This window comes from Mobula hypostoma, chromosome 29 (genome assembly GCF_963921235.1).
Source record: "Mobula hypostoma chromosome 29, sMobHyp1.1, whole genome shotgun sequence".
NCBI lineage: Eukaryota > Metazoa > Chordata > Chondrichthyes > Myliobatiformes > Myliobatidae > Mobula > Mobula hypostoma.
The window spans coordinates 17,778,646-17,785,467 of record NC_086125.1 but is presented as its reverse complement, the minus strand read 5'-3'; positions in this window follow the sequence as shown (position 1 = coordinate 17,785,467).

Below are 6,822 nucleotides of genomic sequence, written 5' to 3'. Positions count from 1 at the left end.
GTGTGGTGAGTGGAACTGGAAGAAATGTTCTGTGGCCCGACCAGAGCTTTCTCAATGTATCTATGTAGAGTCATGGAGAAGTATAGAACAGGAACAGGGCCTCTGTCCCATCTAGTCCACACTGAAACTGTTTAAACTGTCTACTCCCAACGATCTGAATGGGGACCATAACCCTCCATGTACCTATCCAAACTTCTGGCAGCTCATGTTCCCCTTAAACTTCTCACCATTATCCCTTCAGACATGATCTGGTTGTAGTCCCACCCAACCTCAGTAGAAAAAGCCTGCTCGCATTTACACTATCTTCACCCCTCATAATTTTGTACACCTCTATCAATTCTCAGTCTAATACATTCTAAAGAATACAGTCCCAACCTATTTTAATACAGATCCTCCAAATCCAACAACATCATAAATTTTCTCTGCACTCTTTCAACCTTGTTTGCATCTTTCCTGCAGATATGTTACCAAAACCGCACACAATACTCCAAATTTGGCCTCACCAAGGTCTTATACAACTTCAACATAACATCCCATCTTCTGTTCCTAATATATTGATTTATGAAAGCCAAAGTGCCAAAAGCTTTCTTTATGACCCTATCTACCTGTGACACCACTTTCCACGAATTATGGGCTTGTATTCCCAGATCCCTTTGTTCAACCACACTCCTCAGTGCCCTGCTTGTTCACTGTGTAGAACCTACCCTGGTTGGTTCTACCGAAGTGCAAAACCTCTCATTTGTCTGCATTAAATTCCATCTGCCATTTTCAGCCCATTCTTCCAGCTGGAGCAGATCCCTCTGCAAGCCATGACAGCCTTTTCTCACTGTCCACTACACCCCCAATTTTGGTATCATCCACAGATATGCTGATCTAGTTCACCACATTATCATTCAGATTGTTGATGTAGATGAGGAACAAAGAACCCAGCTGATCCCTGTGGTACACCACTAGTCACAGGTCTCCAGTCAGAGAGAGAACCCTTTACTGCCAATCTCTGGCTTCTCCCACAAAGCCAATGTCTAATGCAATTTACTACCCCATCCAGAATGCCGAATGACTGAACCTTTGGACCAGCCTGCCATGTAGGACCTTGTCAAATGCCTTACAAAAGTCCATATAGACAACTTCCACTGACCTACCTTCTTCTACTTTCCTTGCAAGGTGGAAGGTCCCAATGGAGTACCTGGTAAGGCTCTGAAAACCTGTGCCAACCAACTAGCAGGAGTACTTAAGGACATTTTCAACTTCTCACTGCTACAGGCGGAAGCTCCATCTTGCTTCAAAAAGGCAACAATTGTACCAGTGCCTGAGAAGAATAACGTGGGCTGCCTTAATGACTATCACCTGGCAGCACTCACATCGACAATGATGAAATGCTTTGAGAGATTGGTCATGACCAGACTGAACTGCCTCAGCAAGGATATGGACCCATTGCAATTTGCCTATTGCCACTATAGGTCAACGGCAGACGCAATCTCAATGGCTCTCCCCATGGCTTCAGGCCACCTGGACAACACAAACACCTATGTCAGGATGCTGTTCATTGACTCAGCATTCAATACCATCAATCCCACAATCCTGATTGAGAAGTTGCAGAACCTGGGCCCCTGTACCTGCCTCCGCAATTGGATCCTCGACTTCCTAACCGGAAGACCACAATCTGTGCTTTTGGTGATAACATATCCTCCTCACTGACGATCAACACTGGCGCACCTCAGGGGTGTGAGCTTAGCCCACTGCTCTACTCTCTATATACACATGACTGTGTGGCTTGGCATAGCTCAAATACCATCTATAAATTTGTGGATGATACAACTATTCTTGGTAGAATCTCAGGTGGTTACAAGAGGACGTACAGGAGTGAGATATTCCAACCAGTGGAGTGGTGCTGCAGCAACAACCTGGCACTCAACGTCAGTAAGACGAAGGAGCTGATTGTGGACTTCAGGAAGGGTAAAAAGGAGGAACACATACCAGTCCTCAGAGGGATCAGAGGTGGAGAGAGTGAGCAGTTTCAAGTTCCTGGGTGTCAAGATCTCTGAGATCTAACCTGGCCCCAACATATCGATGTAGTTATAAAGAAGGCAAGACAGCAGCTATACTTTAGTAGGAGTTTGAAGAGATTTGGCATGTCAACAAATACACTCAAAAACTTCTATAGTTGTATCGTGGAGAGCATTCTGATAGGCTGCATCACTATCTGGTGTGGAGGAGCTACTGCACAGGACCGAAAGAAGCTGCAGAAGGTTGTAAATCTAGTCAGCTCCATCTTGGGTACTGACCTATAAAGTACCCAGGACATCTCAGGACGAAGGGTCTCAGCCCGAAATGTCGACTGTACCTCTTCCTAGAGATGCTGCCTGGCCTGCTGCATTCACCAGCAACTTTGATGTGTGTGGCTATATTTCAGAGCTTTCAGCTTCCCAAGCCCCTTTTCCTTATTAACAGCAACTACACTCAAAGCTACCCTGTGACACTCTCGAACCTCTGGCCTACTGCTAGTGTCTTCCACAATGAAAACTGATACAAAAGGCTTATCAAGTTCATCCACCATTTCTTTGTCCCCTTTCCAGTGGTCCAATATCCACTCTTGCCCCTCTTGTACTTTTCACATATTTGAAAAAATAACTTTTGGTATCCTCTTTTATATCATTGGCTAGCCTACCTTCATATATCATCTTCTCTCTCCTTATGGCAGCCTGCAGATAATGAATAGCACAGCTCTAGATTGAACTGAACTGAATACAGTTTTTCGCTTTTTCCGAAACGTTTTTTTTCCCGCGTGTTGGGGGTGTTGACATTTTTTCTTTCAACGGGTTCCATGGTTTTTCTTTGTTTTGTGGCTCTCTGTGGGAAGATTCATCTCAGGGTTGTGTACGCTTACACACTTTGAACCTTTAGTTGCCTTCTATTGGTTTTTAAAAGCCTCACAATCCTCTAACCTCTGCTGTATTATTTGGTTCTTGAATCTTGATTTGTAAGGGCATCTAAGAGTAGGGGGAGAAGGCAGGGAAATGCAGTTGAGAGGGATAATAAATCAGCCATAACTGAATGGCAGAGTGGACTCAATGGGCAAATACGCCAAATTCTGCTCCCCTGTCTTACACCACACAGATCAGTGGCTATTTCATTAATTCCTATGCAGAGATCGGTGGGTTCCATATGAATTCACTTTCACTGTGTTTTCAGGCCAGGCATCCCACAGTTTCTTGCAGATGATTTAGGGAGGGTTGAGCTAGATGAACTCGGAGCTGGGGCGAAAGCCATTGGTCAATAAGAAGGTGGCTGATCTGGTTATAAACTCAACTCCACATCTTTGTTTACTGTGTGAATTCACATCCCCTTCCCTATCAAGAATCTCACCTTTTCCATTCCCCATTCTGGTTACCTTCTCCCATGCCCTCATGACCTACCCACAACCTCCCTCTGGTTCCCCATCCCCTTCGCTTTATTCAATTGTCCACTGTCCTCCTATTAGATTCTTTCTTCTGAAGCCCCTTACCTCTTCCACATATACCCTCCCAGATTCTCACATCATTCCCCACACCCACCCATCAACTTCTCCTCTCCTCTGGTTTTACCTATCGCCTGCCATCTTGTATTCCTTCCCCACCTTATTCTGGCTTCTGCCCGTTTCCTTCCTATCCTGATGGAGGATCCTGCCTGAAACATTTCCCTCCATAGATCTCCTGACTCGAGTTCCTGGAGCATCCAAGACACAAGAGATTCTGTAACTCTCTATCCTGATGAAAGGTCTCAGTCCAAAACGTGACTGTTCATTTCCCTCCATAAATGTTGCCTAACGTGCTGAGTTTCTCCAGCGTTTTGTGTATTTGTGTGAATCATTCAAGACACAAGCTATTCTGCAGATGCTGTAAATCTGTGCCCTTATAAAACCATAAGACAGTAAGCTATAGGAGCAGAATTAGGCCATTTGGCCCATTAAGTCTGTCCACCATTCATCATTTCTCTCTCAGTCCAATCTCCTGCCTTTTCCCTGCATCCCTTCATACCATTACCAAAACTCAATCAACCTCCACCTTAAATATACTGAATGACTTGGCCTCCACAGCTGCCTGTGGCAACCAAATCCACAGATTCACTACTATCTAGCTGAAGAAATTCCTCTGCATCTCCATTCTAAAAGGATGCCCTTATTTTCTGAGGGTGTGTCCTCTGGTCTTAGACACCCCCAACCAGAGGAAACATTCTCTCCACATCCACTCTGTTGAGGCCTTTCAACATTCAATCTCATTGAAGTCCTCTTTGTACTTCTGAACTCCAGTAACTACAGGCCCAGAACCATATGATAAGCCTTTCAATCCTGGACTCATTTTTGTGAACTTCCTTTGAACTCTCTCCAGTTTCAGCACATCCTTTCTTAAATAAAGGATCCCAAACTGCTCACAATATCCAACGAGGCCTCCACGGTGCCTTAAAAAGCCTCAAAATTACATCCTTGCTTTTATATTCCAGTCCTCTCTACGTCACTACCAACACAACCTACAAATTAACCTTTAGGGAATCCTACATGAGGACGCCCAAGTTGCTTTGCACCTCACTCATGTTTTGAATTTAGTCTATGCTTTTATTTCTAACAAAGTGCATTGCCCATAGACTTCCCGAAACTATATTTCATGTGCTACTTCTTTGCCCATTCTCCTAATCTGTCTCAGTCCTTCTGCAGCCAGCTTCCTCAAAACTACCTCCCCCTCCACCTATCTTCGTATTGTCAGTTAACTTGGCCATAAAGCCATTAAATTCTGTCATCCAAATCATTGACACATAACGTAGAAAGAAGCAGGCCCAAATACAGACCCTGTGGAACACCACTAGTCACTGGCAGCCAATCAGAAAAGGCTCCCTTTATTCCCACTCTTTGCCTCCTGCCAATCAGCCAATGATCTATCTATTCTAGTATCTTTCCTGTAATGCCATTGACCTTTATCTTGTTAAGCAGCCTCATGTGTGGCACCTTGCAAAAGGCCGTTTGAAAATCCAAATATGCAACAACCACTGATTCTCCTTCGTCTACCCTGTTTGCTTTTCTTCAAAGAATTCCAACAGATTTGTTAAGCAAAGTTTTCCCTTAAGGAAACCATGCTGACAACAGCCTATTTTATCATGTACCTCCAAGTACCCCAAAACCATATCCTCAACAATCGACTCCAACATCTTTCCAACCACTGAGGTCGGACTAACTGACCTATAATCTCCTTTCTTCTGCCTTTCTCCCTTCTTGAAGAGTAGAGTGACATTTGCAAATTTCCAGTCCCCTGGAACCATGCCAGAATCCATTGATTATTGAAAGATCATTACGAATGCCTTCACAAACTCTTCAGCCACCTCTTTCAGAAATCTGGGATGTAGACCATCTGGACCAGGTGTCTTATCTACCTTCAGACCTTTCAGTTTTCCAAGAACCTTCTCCCTAGTAACAGAACTTCACACACTTCTTCCCCGACACTCTCAAACTTCCAGCATACTGTTAGTTTCTTCCACAGTGAAGACTAATGCAAAATACTTAATTCAGTTCCTCCACAATGTCCTTGTCTCCCAGTATTACTTCTCCAGCGCCATTTTCCAGTGGTCCGATGTCCACTCTCACCTCTCTTTTTCATTTTATGTGGCTGAAGAAAATTTTGGTATCTTTAATATTATTGGCTAACTTACCTTTATCTTCATCTTTATCTTCTTTATGACTTCTTAAGTTGCCTTCTGTTGGTTTTCTTAAAAGCTCTCTAATCCTCTAACTTTCCACTAATTTCTGCTCTGTTATATGCCCCCTCTCTGGCTTTTTGATTGGCTTTGACATCTTGTCAGCCACTATTGTGTCATCCTGCCTTTAAAATGTTTCTTCTTCTTTGGAATGTATATACTATGCATCTTTGAAATTGTTCTCAGAAATTCCAGCCATTGTTACTCTGCCACCGTCCCTGCTAGTGTTCCCTTCTAATCAGTTTTGGCCAGCTCCTCTCTCATACCTCTGCAATTCCCTTTACTCAACTTTTATACTGATACATCTGACATTTGAGAAAGTTTCTCCTTCTCAAATTCCAGGGTAAATTCTAACATCTTACGATCATTGGTCCCCTACGGGTTCCTTTACTCTCTAATCAATTTTGGTTTATTGCACAACATCCAATCCAGAATATCTGAACCCCCAGTGGGCTCAACCACGAGTTGCTCTAAAAAGGGTTATGAAGGGTTTGGTCCGAAATGTAGCTGTTTAGTCCCCTCCATAGATGTTGCATGACCTGCTGAGTTCTTCCATCATTTTGCATGTGTTGCTTAGGAATCTACTTCCATTTGCCTCAAAAATATTTAGACTCTTTAGATCCATTGTGGTTAATTAAGAAGGCCATGAAAAATATTACTCAAAGGGTATAGCAAAACATGTCTGGGGCTAGTGAGAGGGCTGGGAATTCTACAAGAATCTTTTTATTCTGGCTATCGACTTACCTGTCCAAATGCCTTTTAAATCCTAAAGTTGTACCCACCTCAACTGGGAGTTTCACAAGAACTAACAGGGACATTGTGAATGAGGAGGGAGAAAATTGGCAAGTAATATCAAAACAAAGAGCATGGACTTCCACAGAAAGGGACTGGACACAGGACAGTCAGAATCTTTTTCACAGGGTAGAGGAATCTAGAACTAGAGAACCTGAGGAGCAAGTTTTGCCACACTGAGGATGGTGAGTATACAGAACAAGCTGCCAGAGGAGGAGGTAAGGTAGGTACAACTACAGTGTTTTAAAGACATTTGTACAGGTGCATTGACGGGGAGGAACCAAATGACATGGAACTGCAATGGGACTG